At 41.9% G+C, this 15,501-nt stretch overlaps 1 protein-coding gene across 1 annotated transcript in view; it reads right to left on the bottom strand.

Annotated features, from left to right (window-relative positions):
- Positions 1-15,501, bottom strand: part of IP6K1 (inositol hexakisphosphate kinase 1) — an 82,719-nt gene that overhangs the window by 49,767 nt on the left and 17,451 nt on the right. The gene's annotated exons all lie outside the window — the stretch shown is intronic.

Genomic DNA, 15,501 nt, shown 5'->3' on the forward strand with positions numbered 1-15,501 from the left:
ATTTTTATCTATGATACAAAAGAGAAACACAAGGGTAAAAAGTAGCAGCCAAACACACAATCTCAACTATAAAAGGTGAACAAGACCAAAAAACTTACAGAAGCTCTCCCATTTGCTGCTTTTATAATAACTTAACTGACAGAATCAGACAATAAATGAGAGGAGAAAAAAAAACAAAAAAAAACAGTGTTTTCTCGGCTTGGCGCCTGTGGCTCAAGTGGCTAAGGCACCAGCCACATATACCTGAGCTGGCAGGTTCAAATCCAGCCTGGGCCCGCCAAACAACAATGACGGCATGTACTCTAAGAAGCTGGGTTAGAGTTCCAAATTCTGTGGCAAAAACACTTTTATAGCCTCAGATTAACCACTGGGATTTGATATGCAATCTTTTTATAAAGTGAAGCATCCTTTGTACCTTTGCTTTTCACAGGTATATTCTTTAAATTTGCCTTCTTTCACAGGCAAATTTCTTCAAAATCTCATAAAATATTGGTTTACAAATGCAGTATTTCTATTAACATCTCTGAAATTAACCATATTCACTTACGCACTAAGTTATCATAACAAAGTATGATGCCCCTTTAAAAAAAAATCGTAAAATTTGGTTTGTTTGGTTTTTTTTTTTAGAGACAGAATTTCATTTTGTCGCCCTCAGCAGAGTGCTGTAGTGTCAAAGCTCACAGCAACCTCCAACTCTTAGGCTTAGGTGATTCTCATCTCAGCCTCCAGAGTACCTGGAACCACAAGCGCCTGCCATACGCCCAGCTATTTTTTTTTGTTGCAGTTTGGCAGGGGCCAGGTTCGAACCTGCCATCCTAGGTATATAAGCTTGGCACCCTACTCACTGAGCCAAAGGCACCACCCGGGATTTTTTTTTTTCCTTAAAGTTAAACTTGGTAAGCCAGGAATGCTAAGTAAAATTCTGGCAAGAGTATTCTTAGTTTTAGCAAATGTCTCTTCACTTTGTTTTTTACTGTTTTATACAATCAGGTGAAAATAACAAAATTAACTGAAAAGAACATTATAAACTGATAAGTCACTCTAACAGGCGGGGCAAGGGGCTAACACTAATCCTAGCACTCTAGGGACAGCAGTGGGTACAATGCTTGAGCTTAGGAGTTGGAGACTAGCGTGAGCAAGAGCAAGATCCATCTCTACCATAAATAGAAAAACTAGCCAGGCATGATGGTGGGTATCTGTAGTCCCAGCTACTGGTGAGGCTGACCCCAGGAATATGAGGTTGCTGTGAGCTATGAAACCACAGCACTCTACCAAAGGCAACAAAGTGGAAGGGAGGGAGGGAAGGGAAGGAGGAAAGAAGGACGGCCAGGTGTGGTGGCCCATGCCCATAATCCTAGCACTTTGGGAGGCCAAGGTGGTTGGACTGCCTGAGCCCATGAGTTCAAGACCAGCTTGAGCCAGAGCGAGACCTTGTCTCTAAAAATAGCTGGGCATTGTGGCAGGTGCCTGTGGTCCCAGCTACTTTAAAGAGGATTGCTTGAACCCAAGAGGTTGAGGTTGCTGTGAACTATGATGCCATAGCACTTTACCTAGGGCAACAAAGTAAAACTCTCCCCCCCCCCAAAAAAAAATAAATAAATGAAAAATAAATAAAATAAAATAAAATAAAATAAAATAAAAAGAAGAAACCATGGGAAAACTTGTGCTGTGACCAAATACTACAGGCAAGCCCTATCATCTAGCATATTTATAAATGAATCTAAATATGGTCAAACCGGCTTGGCGCCTGTAGCAAAGTGGTTATGGTGGCAGCCACATACACTGAGGGTAGTGGGTTCGAACCCAGCCCGGGCCAGCCAAAAAACAATGACAAATGCAACAAAAAATAGCCAGGCATGTGGCGGGCGCCTGTAGTCCTAGCCACTTGGGAGGCCAAGGCAAGAGAATCGCTTAAGCCCAAGAGTTTGAGGTTGCTGTAAGCTGTGACACCATGGCACTCTACCCAAGGCAACATAGTGAGACTCCGTCTCAACAACAACAAAAAATATGGTCAAACCTAGAAAGCATACATGTAGAAGGATGGGAGAAATAGTTCTAAAAGAAATACAATACCAGGAAGGAGGACGAGGGATGAGGGATCATGGCACAATTATAAGAGGGACTTTATACCCTCTCCTAGGCGTAAGAAATTTTTTTATCAATCTTTTACCTCTAATAGTAGGGTGTATATAAGTATCACTAGTACCCTCGATGAATCCCAAACAATTAAAAAAATAAAAAACACAATGCCACAGAAAGCGTATAATTAAGACTATCTAAACTGCTAAAATATGGAATGAGGAGCTTCCTGGACTTAATTCCTACCACTACTCCCACTGGAGACCAAAGCTGAAAAGAGAAACTTCTTTTTTTTTTTTTTTTTTAATTTGGCCAGGGCTGGGTTTGAACCCGCCACCTCCGGCATGTGGGACCGGCGCCCTACCCGCTGAGCCACAGGCGCCGCCCTGAAAAGAGAAACTTCTATACAACTGAAAAGATGGGTGATACCAGATCTGTTCTCATAGCCTAGGTTTCTGGCATGATTGGTAAACTGTGGTTCCTTTTCTTTACCTCTACTCTACTGTAGCTCAGCTAAGAGAAACTGAGCACAGTAGAGGCAAACTGGCAGGACTGAGGCAGAAGTAAACAAACTTCTAAGGTCACTGTAAGACTAGTATACACACCTCCATACTGGGGAATTTTCCCTCATCATACTATCTTTTGAATAAAATCTACTCCACTTCAGAACAGAAATAAAAGAGCAATAATTCTTGTCACTCATCCTAATCTCAATTAAATCTAACACAGGTTCTCCTAGGCACAAATCTGCCACCTTATACTAGTGATACTTACATATACCCTACTATTAGAGGTAAAAGATTGATAAAAAAATTTCTTACACCTAGGAGAGGTAAACCAAAAGCTCTGGTCACACAACAGTATTGACCTTCTAAACCATCTGAGAGCCTCACTTTAGAAACTCTCTTGGGCAGCACCTGTGGCTCAAAGAAGTAGGGCGCCGGCCCCACATTCCAGAGGTGGCGGGTTCAAACCCAGCTCCGGCCAAAAACTGCAAAAAAAAAAAGAAACTCTCATCAAAGATGAGAGTTTAAAAATAGGTTAAAACAAGAAACTCTCCGGAGTTAGTTTCCATGGTATATGCAATCATGAAATGGCTCCTGTCTGGCCATGGTACCTCAATGACATCACGTTAGAATTCCAAAAGGTGTAAGTTTTAAAACACTAAATTCTTTTTTTTTTTTTTTTTTGGCCGGGGCTGGGTTTGAACCCACCACCTCCGGCATATGGGACCGGCACCCTACTCCTTGAGCCACAGGTGCCGCCCTAAAACACTAAATTCTATACTATTTTAAAAGTAGCACCAAAAGAGGCTGGATGTCCGCAGCTCAGTCATTAGGGCACGCCAGCCACATGCTCCAGAGCTGGTAGATTCAAACTCAGCCCGGGCCTGCTCAACAAACAAACAAAAATAGCCAGGTATTGTGGTGGGCGCCTATAGTCCCAGCTACTAGGGAGGCTAAGGCAAGAGAATTACTTGAGCCCAAGAGTTTGAGGTTGCTGTGAACTATGACGCCATGGTACTCTACCAAGGGTGAAAAAAATGAGACTCTGTCTCAATTTAAAAAAAAAAAAAAAGAAGAAGCACCAAAAGACAACATATATCTAGAACTCAGATATGGCTACAATTCAAAGGACTCTTCCTTTGGGGGTACAATCACACATTTAACTGTCTTGATGCTACACTACTCTGAAGAATATCTGAAAATATAATCAAAGGTCAAATTCTTCAGAAATGAATATTTACAGCTACTTGGGAGGCTGAGGCAAGACAATTGCCTAAGCGCAGGAGTTGGAGGTTGCTATGAGCTGTGTGATGTCACAGCACCCTACTGAGGGGGATAAAGTAAGACTCTCTCTCTACAAAAAAAAAAAAAAAATTAAACAGCCAAAAAAATTAAATTTAATTTAAAAAGAATTCATCTCGGCACCCATAGCTCAGTGGTTAGGGTGCCTGCCACATACACTCAGGCTGGCAGGTTCAAATCCAGCCCAAGCCTGCTAAACAACGACAACTACAACAAAAAAATAGCCAGGTGTTGTGGCAGGCACTTACAGTCCCAGCTACTTAGGAGGCTGAGATAAGGGAATCATTTAAGCCCAAGAGTTTGAGGCTGCTGTGAGCTGTGACACCATAGCACTCTACCGAGGGTGACAGTGAAACTATGAATCAAAAATTAAAAAAAAAAAAAAGAAAGAAATGAAATAAAATGAAAATTAAACAGCCCAGGTCAAGCAGGGTGGCTCATGCCTATAATCCTAGCAGTCTGCAATGTCGAAGCATGAGGATCATCTGAAAGGAGTTCGAGGCTTGGCACACATAGCATAGTAGTTATGGGGCCAGCCACATACACCAAGGCTGGCGGTTCGAACCCAGCCCAGGCCAGCTAAACAACAATGACAACTGCAACAAAAAATAGCCAGGCATTGTGGCGGGCGCCTGTTGTCCCAGCTACTTAGGAGGCTGAGGCAAAAGAATCGCTTGAGCCCATAGAGTTTGAGGTTGCTATGAGCTGTGATGCCACAGCACTCTACCCAGGGTGACATAGTGAGACTCTATCTCAAAAAACAAAAAAAAGAAAGAAAGGAGTTCAAGACTAGCCTGAGGAAGAGCAAGCCCCATTTCTACTAAAAATGGAAAAATTAGGGGATGGCGCCTATGACTCAAAGGAGTAGAGCACTGGCCCCATATACAGGAGGTGGCGGGTTCTAACCTAGCCCCAGCCAAAAACTGCAAAAAACAAAAAACAAATTAAAAAAAGGAAAACTTTTGGGCAGAGGACAGTGGCTCATGCCTGTAATCCCAGCACTCTGGGAGGCCGAGGCGGGCCAATTGCTTAAACTCAGGAGTTTAAAACCAGTCTGAGCAAGAGTGAGACCCTGTCTCTAAAAAATAGCCGGGGGGTGGGGTGGAGGGGGAGGGTCTGCACCTGTGGCTCAGTGAGTAGGGTGCCAGCCCCATATATCGAGGGTGGTGGGTTCGAACCTGGCCCCAGCCAAACTGCAACAAAAAAAATAGCCAGGTATTGTAGTGGGTGCCTGTAATCCCAGCTACTCAAGAGGCTGAGGCAAGAGAATCGCCTAAGCCCAAGAGCTAGAGGTTGCTGTGAGCTGTGAAGTCACAGCACTCTACTGAGGGTGATAAAATGAGACTCTGTCTCTAAAAATAAATTAATAAATAAATAATTAAAAATAGCCGGGCATTGGGGCAGGCATCCCAACTACTTGGGAGGCTAAGGCAAGAGAATCACTTGAACCCAAAAGTTTGAGGTTGCTGTGAGCTATGATACCACAGACAAAGTAACTCTCTGTCTCAAAATAAATAAATAAATAAGTGAAAATAAAAATAAAAATGGAAAAACTGGCCAGGCACAATGGCGTATGCCTACAGTCACAGCTACTTGGGAGGCTAAAGCAAAAGGATTGCTCAAGCCCAAGAGTTTCACGTTGCTGTGAGCTATAACACACCACGGCACTCTACCCAGGGCAACAGAGTAAGAATCTGTCTCAAAAAAAAAACAAAAAAAAACGTAAACAGCCTGAACTTGTAGAGCACTCAGGATTTGGGGCATCAGAAACAATGTGAAAAAAAATAAAGAGTGGTTGGGCAGCACCTGTGGTTCAAGGAGCAGGGTGCTGGCCCCATATATCAAGGGTGGCAGGTTCATGCCCGGCCCCCTCCAAAAAAAATAATAATAATAAATAAAGAGTGGAAACAAGCATCAATTCCACAATTAACAAGTTGTGAGCCAGGCACAATGGCTCATGCCTGCAATCCTAGGGTTAATTACTTGAGCTTAGAAGTTTGAGAACAGCCTGAATGAAAGCAAAACCCCATTTCCACTAAAAAAAAGAAGAAAAGAAAAGAAAAGAAAAGAATTGCATTGTGGCAGGTACCTATAGTTCCCCAGCTACTCAGGAAGCTGAGGGAAGAGAACTGCTTGACCCTAAGTTTGAGGTTACTATGAGCTATTAACACCATGGCACTATATTTGGGGTGAGAGTGAGACTCTGTCTCAAAAAAAAAAAAAAAGTTGGGTACCCTACAATATGCCAATTTATCTATTTTCCCTGTCAATAAATTAGACAGGGAAATAAATTCTCTCAAAGAGATAATACATGAAAAAATATGTTAAAATTAGGTATTATACTGACCCAGCTAAGACAATGCTGAAGTTTAAAAGCTTTAGAAGTATACAACATATAAAATTAATGACCTACTGTTTTCCTTAGGAAGACAGAAAACAAAGTAACCCCAAAGAAGAAAAGAAATAACAAAGATAAAGGCAGAACTTAATAAAATATAAAAAAGAGAAAAGAAGAAAAAATAGGGTGGCGCCTGTGGCTCAAGGAGTAGGGCACCGGTCCCATATGCCGGAGGTGGCAGGTTCAAACCTAGCACCGGCCAAAAACCAAAAAAGAAAAAAAAAAAAGAAGAAAAAATAAAGCCAAAAGTCTTTTGGATAGAAATCAATAAAACTGATACACATCCAAAGAAATTGGTCAATAAAAAAAAAAAAAGAGGACACCACTATTAAGAATGAAAAAAAGTATCTCACTACAGATCCCACATGCATTAAAAGAGTAAGAAGGGAATATTATGAACAATTTTATGCAAACACATTCAACAACTTAGACAAAAGGGACAAATTCTTTGAAAAATACGATTTATCAACCAGCCGGGCATTGTGGCGGGCGCCTATAGTCCCAGCTGCTCGGGAGGCTGAGGCAAGAGAATCATGTAAGCCCAAGAGTTAGAGGTTGCTGTGAGCCGTGTGACGTCACGGCACTCTACCCGAGGGCAGTACAGTGAGACTCTGTCTCTACAAAAAAAAAAAGAAAAGAAAAATACGATTTATCATAACTGGTAAAAAAATAAAATGTATTTAATTTGCTATCAAAAATCTCTCCAGGCCAAGGTCAGGTGAGGTGGCTCATGCTTGTAATCCTAGCACTTTGGGAGGCTTGAGGCAGGTGGATAGCTTAAGACTCATCTCTACTAAAAACAGAACAACTGAGGCAAGAAGATTGCTTGAGCCCAAGAGTTGGAGGTTGCTGTGAACTATGACACCATGGCACTCTACCCAGGGTGACAGCTTGAGACTCTGTCTTAAAAAAAAAAAAAAAAAAATTGACAAAATTCCATGCCTATTCATAATTAAAAGAAACATGCTGATGTTTATTTTTTGTATGTTTGGTTGTCCTACATAAATAAATATACAAAAAAAAAAAAAAAAAAAACCTACCCAGCTACTCAGGAGACTGAAGCAAGACAACTATCTAAGCCCAGGAGCTAGAGGTTGCTGTGAGCTGTGATGCCACCGCACTCAACCAAGGGTGACAAAGTGAGACTGTCTCTAAAAAAAAAGCTATCAGTGAGGTCAGTCTCTGACTCTTAGGGATCTGTTAATTAATGTTAATTAAAACTCTCAACAAATTAAAAATAGAAGGAAACTTCCACCAGCCACACTGGCTCCTAAAAAGAGAGCCTGTCCTTTGAAGCTTTTTTTTTTTGTTTTTGTAGAGACAGACTCTCACTTTGTCGCCCTCGGTAGAGTGCCATAGCGTCACACAGCTCACAGCAACCTCCAACTCCTGGGCTTAGGAGATTCTCTTGCCTCAGCCTCCTGAGTAGCTGGACTACAGGCGCCTGCCACAACGCCCGGCTATTTTTTTGTTGTTGTTGCAGTTTGGCCCAGGGCTGGGTTTGAACCTGCCACCCTCGGTATATGGGACCAGCACCCCACTCACTAAGCCATAGGCGCCAACCTCCTTTGAAGCTTTTAAGCCAAGCACTGACTTCTCCTTTCTAGTTATGAAAGTCCTACATACATGGTATCTTCTTCTACCAATAGAAGACTGTTGTGAAACTTACTAAATGGAGAATGTAAATGTCTCAACATAATAACTAAGAAAATGCCAGGCAGGCTATTTAACCAGTGTAATGAAAATATGTCAAATGGTATATAAAACCAGTGTATGGTACCCTATCATTGCATTAATGTACACAGCTATGATTTAATAAATTAAAAAAAAAAAAGAAGACTTTTACCAACAGTGAAAATCTGTTTAGTGTAGCCACCTTCATCAATTATCCTTGGCAATCTTTCAGATGATGTTCTACACGTTTTACAACAGCACTTGCTGTTCACCTTGTACTGCTCTATATTATGGAAACGTCATCTTTCCTTAGATTTTGTTTCTATTTTTTCTTTTATAAATCTCATGAACCTCTGCTAAGCTTCAAACTTTCCTTCTGTAGCTTCTTCACCCTTTCAGCCTTTATAGAATTAGAGTGAGAGCCATACTCTGGAATAGTCTTTGGCTTAAGGGAATGTTGTGGCTAGTTTCATCTTCTATCCATATTACTAAAACTAAGTTTAATTATTTCTATTTTGTTTCTTTAAAGTGAGAGACGTGGCCGGGCGTGGTGGCTCACGCCTGTAGTCCCAGCGCTGTGGGAGGCCGAGGCGGGTGGATTGCCTGAGCTCGGAGGTTCAAAACCCATATGAGCAGCAGTCAGCCAGAGTAAGACCCCGTCTCTACCAACAACATCAAAAACAGCCAGCACCGCAGGAGAAGGAAGAAAATCACCAGAAAAGGAGTACTTCAAACAAACATGAACAAGCACACTGAAATTAAAAATAAAAAAAATAATAATTTAAAAAAAAAAAATAAAGTGAGAGACGTGACTCTTCTTTGCAGGTGAACACTTAGAGGCCACTGTAACATTAGTTGGCCTCATTTCTTTTCGTTTTCTTTTTTTTTTTTTTTTTTTTTGAGGCAGAATCTCACTCAGTTGTCCTAGGTAGAGTGCTGTGGCATCACCATAGCTCACAACAACCTCAAACTCTTAGACTTGAGCAATCCTCTTGCCTCAGCCTCCCAAGTAGCTGGGAATACACAACCAGCTAGTTTTTTATTTTTCAGTAGTGATAGGGTTGCACTCTTCCTCAGGCTGGTCTTAAACTCCTGATCTCAGACAATCGACCTCCTCAGCCTCCCAGAGTGCTAGGATTACAGGCATGAGCCACAGCACTCAGCCTAGTTGGGCTAATTTCAATATTGTGTCTCAGGTAATAGACTTTTAGACACTGGAGAAACAATGCAAAAGGAAAAAGCTTTTCTTCCTAGTTCCCATTATGCTCCTCTCATCAGGCCCCTGCTACAGTCAGCTCCCCTGTGTCCAGACACTGTTGACTCCCACAATGCACAGTGGACTACAACTTTCTCAAACACCTCAATCAACCAGTTTCACAGCAGAGTGCCTTGGCCAAGACACATTCTTGTAAATGGCTTTTATCAATAACCTAAAGGGTAGAGTTCCAGCAAGTTTTAGAGGGTTGATTTCCAGCATGTTCTGCCAGTGTGGCACCACAATTACTCTTTTTGCCATCTAGTTAGGCATGGCCATTCCCTCCCCTCCAACAAAGTATAGATCTCAATCCTATGAGGGTGCCTTATTTGAGCACTGATTCAGCCCTAGGGGGTAGTAGCCGCTCCTATACACTTGCTCCTACTGTCTTCCTATACACTTGAGAGTTCTCTCTACTTTTGACTAGTCGAAAGTCTCTTCAGTCTCTCTTACAGATAATGTTTATATAATCCCAATTCTACCAAAGAAAAGTAATAGTGTGAACAGCCAAGTTAACATGCTTAAGGTCCAAGTGGCCCGGTATACTCTGTTTCATGAAGTTACTCAAACTTAATACTTGGCTTCCTGAGGCCAAAGTCAGCACATTCTTAGCAGATATTCATGAAATACCTAACACAACCACATGTTTTATAATACACCTTCCCAAATAGAGAAAATACTTTTTTTTTTTTTTTTTAAGAAAAAAATCTCACCCAGGTTAGAGTGTAGTGGGCTCAATCATAGCTCACTGAAGCCTCTAACTCCTGGTCTCAAGCAATCCTCCTGCCTCTCAAGTTGCTGGAACTACAGGTACACATCATCACACTCAGCTCATCTGGGGAGGGGGGGCGGAGAACAGAGTCTCAATATGTTGTCCAAGTTGGTCTCAAATTCCCAGTCTCAAGAAATCCTTTGCCTCAGCCTCCCAAAATGTTGAAAGGGTTGGGATTACAGGCATAAGCCACTACAGCTGGACAAGAAACTTAATATTCATTATATTTTCTGTACTAATGAACTCACTTTAATTTTTGCAGCATTGTATCCAAAAAGAAAGAACACCAGGGGCGGCGCCTATGGCTCAAAGGAGTAGGGCACCCGCGCCATATACCGCATGTAACAGGTTCAAACCCAGCCCCAGCCAAAAACTACAAAAAAAAAAAAAAAAAAAAGAACACCAAAAACAATGACCCAAAAAGCCTATACATATCCTGTGCTTGCCTGAATATCTACAGTGCTGCTTAGCCCTGACCCACACAACATCTTCCAGTTGAGCAGAAATCTTTATAAATTTCATATTACTTACCATGAAACCAATTTTTGGTACAACTATATAATTTTGTCCAAATTATAATTTCTCCAAATCAATCAGAGACTGTTAGAATAAAATTTACAAAAAAAAACATTTTAAAAGAATTTAGAGCAGGGTGGCACCTGTGGCTCAGTCAGTAAGGCACCGGCCCCATATACCAAGGGTGGCGGGTTCAAACCCGGCCCCGGCCTAACTGCAACAAAAAAATAGCCGGGTGTTGTGGCAGGAGCCTGTAGTCCCAGCTACTCGGGAGGCTGAGGCAAGAGAATCGCTTTTAAGCCAAGGAGTTGGAGGTTGCTGTGAGCTGTGTGATGCCATGGCACTCTACCCAGGGCCATAAAGTGTAACTCTGTCTCTACAAAAAAAAAAAAAAAAAAAGAATTTAGAGCAGTGGCACAGAATCACTGTATATATATGAAGGAGAAAATAAACATTTTTGCTGGGGGGGAGGAGAATTTATTGGCCAGGCGCAGTGGCTCATGCCTGTAATCCTAGCACTCTGGGAGGCCAAGGCAGGTGGATAGCTTGTGCTCACGAGTTCAACACCAGACTGAGCAAAAGCAAGACCCTGTCTCTACTAAATATAGAAAAACTGAGGCAAGAGGATTGCTTGAGCCCAAGAGTTGGAGGTTGTTGTGAGCTATGACACCATGGCACTCTACCCAAGGCAGAGTAGAGACTCTGTCCCAAAAAAAAATGAAAAATAAAAAAAATAAAAGAATTTATAGGCCGGGCACAGTGGCTCACACTGGCCACAGTGTGGAGTGGAGTGAAGCAGAGTGGAGCAGGGTGGCTCAGGGTGGGGTGAGGTGAGGTGGAGTAGAGTAGGTAAGACTGTAACAGTCAAACCAAATTATTCCCAAAATACTTTTGAAAAACCTAAGTAAGACTTAAGTTAACCAACCATTTGACAAACTTCTCTTCTATCTGATCAACTCTATGAGGCAGAAAAAATAGGTATTATGAATCCAATATTACAAGAAAGTAGTAGAAAGAGAAGTCAGCTGACTCACCTAAATAAGGCAGCACAGCTGGAATGTACTAAAAACACCAACACCAGCATTTGCTTTCCTTGCCTAGTTCCTAAGAGAATGCTACAATCTGTCTTTTCAGTGTAATGTGAAGAGAGGCAAGCATGCCTTGGTGCAGAGCTGAGTAAGGTTAGCACTCTTGCCTGAGTACACCTGTAGGATCATTTGCTCAGTTTACTGCCTTTGTAAAATGATGTGGGAAATGTTTCAGACAATAGAGACAATACTCTCCATGTTCCTTTTCACTGCAGGGTACCAAGGCCACAGAGTGTGAGAAAATGGTCAGAATACCAGTTTCAAACCATGCTTGCAATTAACCCACAGTGTGTCCTTAAGAAAGTTGTTTAGATGGAGCTGGAACATATTATTCTTAGTAAAGTATCTCAAGAATGGAAGAAAAAGTATCCAATGTAGATGTAGCTGGAACATATTCTTCTTAGTAAAGTATCTCAAGAATGGAAGAAAAAGTATCCAATGTACTCAGCCCTACAATGAAACTAATTTATGGCTTTCATATGAAAGCTATAACCCAGTTATAACCTAAGAATATGGAGAAGGGGGAGAGGGAGAGGAGGGAGGGAGAGGATAGGTTGAGGGTGGGTGATTGGTGGGATTACACCTATGGTGCACCTTATAAGGGTACATGTGAAACTTACTAAATGTAGAATATAAATATCTTAACACAATAACTAAGAAAATGCCAGGAAGGCTATGTTAACCAGTGTGATGAAAATATGTCAAATGGTATATAAAACCAGTGTATGATGTCCCATGATCGCATTAATGTACACAGCTATAATAAAAAATAAAAAAATTAATTACTTAATAAAAAAAAAGTCGTTTACTCTCTCAGTGCAACTTTAGTCATCAAGTAAAACCTGAAGACAACAATTACTAAAGTTACTCTAAAATATGTGTAAGATACTATAACTATTTCACCTGAAGAAAGAACATTATCATAACAACCTTCATGTTACAGCTCCTATGTTTTCAAGGGTGATAATATAATTTTGGAGGGTTTTTTAAATCCCCCAGGAAATACTCAGTGCTGACAACCACCATTAATGCCCATAGTTCAGGAGAAAATTTTCTGAAAAAAAGTTGAAAATTTTTCCTCAAAAAAAAATTCTACATCCAGTAACTTGCACTATATAACTAACTTCTAGGCCCACCACAATGCCTCACACCTGTAATCCTAGCACTGTGGGACGCTGAGGTGGGAGGATCATCTGAAGGCAGGACTTCAAGATCAGCCTGAGCATATGCAAGACCCAAGATCAGCCTGAGCATATGCAAAACCCAAGATCAGCCTGAGCATATGCAAGACCCAAGATCAGCCTGAGCATTTGCAAGACCCAAGATCAGCCTGAGGAAGAGAGAGATCCCAATTCTACAAAAATAGAAAAAATTAGCTGGGCATGGTAGTGCTCCTATAGTCCCAGCTACTCAGGATGAGTTAAGAGGATCACTTGAGCCCAGGAGTTAAGGTAACAGTAAGCTATGATGATGTTACTGCACTATACCCAGAGTGATAGAACAAGACTCTGTCTCAAAAATAAAAAAAAACTTATAAGCCAACTCAAAGAAATAGTCTATCATCCTCCTCCACTCTCTACCCTGGCAGGGAAGCAAACTTGTTGGCATAACTTTAACAATCCAGACAACGCTCTAATTCAGATACAAGGCCTCTGTGGGGCTCCACTGGCAATATTTAACACAAAATTCCAATTTTTTTTACAAGGAAAGCTGAAGTAGTAACATATGAAAACAAAATTATTGATATGAGAAGAAAGTGTAGCAAAGACAGCCAGTTTACAAGGGCCACTCACATAGTTTTTAGTGGACACAGCAACCAGACTGGCTGCAAGGACCGAAGGGTACTACTACTCACATGAGCAGAGAGGAGAACCAAAGTTCCCAACCAGCTTTTATGGTTTACTAAGTCAAATGAACAATTATAGAACTAATTATCTGAACATCTCCTAATGAAAGATTTTTATCTTAATTTCAGATTGTATAAAGGCTAGAAAACCTACCTGCTCCATTAAATAGGTATGAGCCTAACAATAGTTTTATACCTAAAAAGATAAAAAATTCTGGCTTGGCGCCCTTAGCACAGTGGTTACGGCGCCAGCCACATACACTGAGGGTGGCGGGTTTGAACCCAGCCCAGACTAAACAACAACTGCAACAAAAAATAGCCGGGCATTGTTGTGGGTGCCTGTAGTCCCAGCTACTTGGGAGGCTGAGGCAAGAGAATCACATAAGCCCAAGAGTTTGAGGTTGCTGTGAGCTGTGATGCCACACACGGCCCTATACCAAGGGCGACATAGTGAAATTCTGTCTCAACAACAACAACGGAAAAAAAAATCTTAAAGCAGAGCTGTTTTGATTTTTCTCACCTCTAAGTGCTCTTACCTAAAAGGAACTCATGTGCCCGGCACAGTGGCTCACACCTGTAATCCTAGCCCTCTGGGAGGCCAAGGAGGGTGGATTGCTTGAGATCCAGCCTGAGCAAAAAGCAAGACCCCATCTCTACTAAAAATATAAAAACTGAGGAAAAAAGATAGCTTGAGCTCAAGTTGGAGGTTGCTGTGAGATAGAATGCCCTAGCACTCTACCCAGGTCAACAAGACTGTCTCAAAAAAAAAAAAAAAAAAAGGAACTCTCGATACTTTGCTGGTGTTTTCTTATTAACCTTCCAATTTTTTTTTGAGACAGAACCTCAAGCTGTCGCCACAGGTTGAGTGCCACAGGGTCACAGCTACCTCCAAGTCATGGGCTCAAGCGATCCTCTTGCCTCAGTTTTTCTCTTTTTAGTAGAGGGGGTGGGGGTGGGGTCTTGCTTTTTTTGCTCAGGCTGGTCTTGAACTCAAGCAATCCACCCACCTCGGTCCCCCAGAGTGCTAGGATTACAGGCATGAGCCACCATGCTTGGCCTCTGATTCTTTTTTTTTTTTTTGAGACAGAATCTTACTATGTCACCCTAGGTAGAGTGCCATGGAGTCACAGCTCACAGAAACCTCCAACTCTTGGGCATGAACAATTCTCTTGTCTCAGCCTCCCAAGTAGCTGAGACTACAGGCACCCTCCACAACGCCTGGCTATTTTTTTGTTGTTATTGTAGTTGTCATTGTTGTACAGTAGGCCCAGACCAGGTTCGAACCCAACCTTGGTGTATGTGGCTGGCGCCCTACCCACCGAGCTACAGGCACTGCCCAGGCCTCTGATGTTTTTTTTTTTTTTTGCAGTTTTTGGCCAGGGCCAGGTTTGAACCCACCACCACCACCAGTATACGGGGCCAGCGCCCTACTCCTTTGAGCCACAGGAACCGCCCCCAGGCCTCTGATTCTTAATAAAGATTTTTACCAAAGAAACTTCTTTTCCCAAGATACTTTACAATTAGCTCCAACATGTAGGCTCTCAGCAGTGCCCTAGTATTTCAATAAGGCCCACAAGACAGAAACAAGGCTTGCTCAACAGCACAGATTACATTTTCCCAGATGAAATAATTACCTACCCACAACCCAATTTCCCAAGTATCATGCCAGGGAGTAAAGCTGCTTTAAAGGAAAAGAAAAGTTGCCTACATTTAACAGATGAAGACATTGAAGTACACAGACGACAAGTACCCTGTTTCCCAGAAAATAAGACCTAATTACAGGAAAGATAAGACGTCCCCTGAAAATAAGACTTAGCGCGTCTTTGGGAGCACACCTTAAAATAAGACACTGTCTTATTTTCAGGGAAACAGGGTAGATGAAAACCAACATAGAAAAAGAAGAAAGCTGCGTGTGGCCCACTTTCTTTCTTTTTTTTTTTTTTTTGTTGAGACACAGTCTATGTAGCCCTTAGTAGAATGCCGTGGCATTATAGCTCACAGCAACCTCAAACTCTCGGGCTTAAGAGATTCTCTTGCCTCAGCCTCCCAAGTAGCTGGGACTACA

Source organism: Nycticebus coucang, chromosome 8 (assembly GCF_027406575.1).
Source record: "Nycticebus coucang isolate mNycCou1 chromosome 8, mNycCou1.pri, whole genome shotgun sequence".
Lineage (NCBI taxonomy): Eukaryota > Metazoa > Chordata > Mammalia > Primates > Lorisidae > Nycticebus > Nycticebus coucang.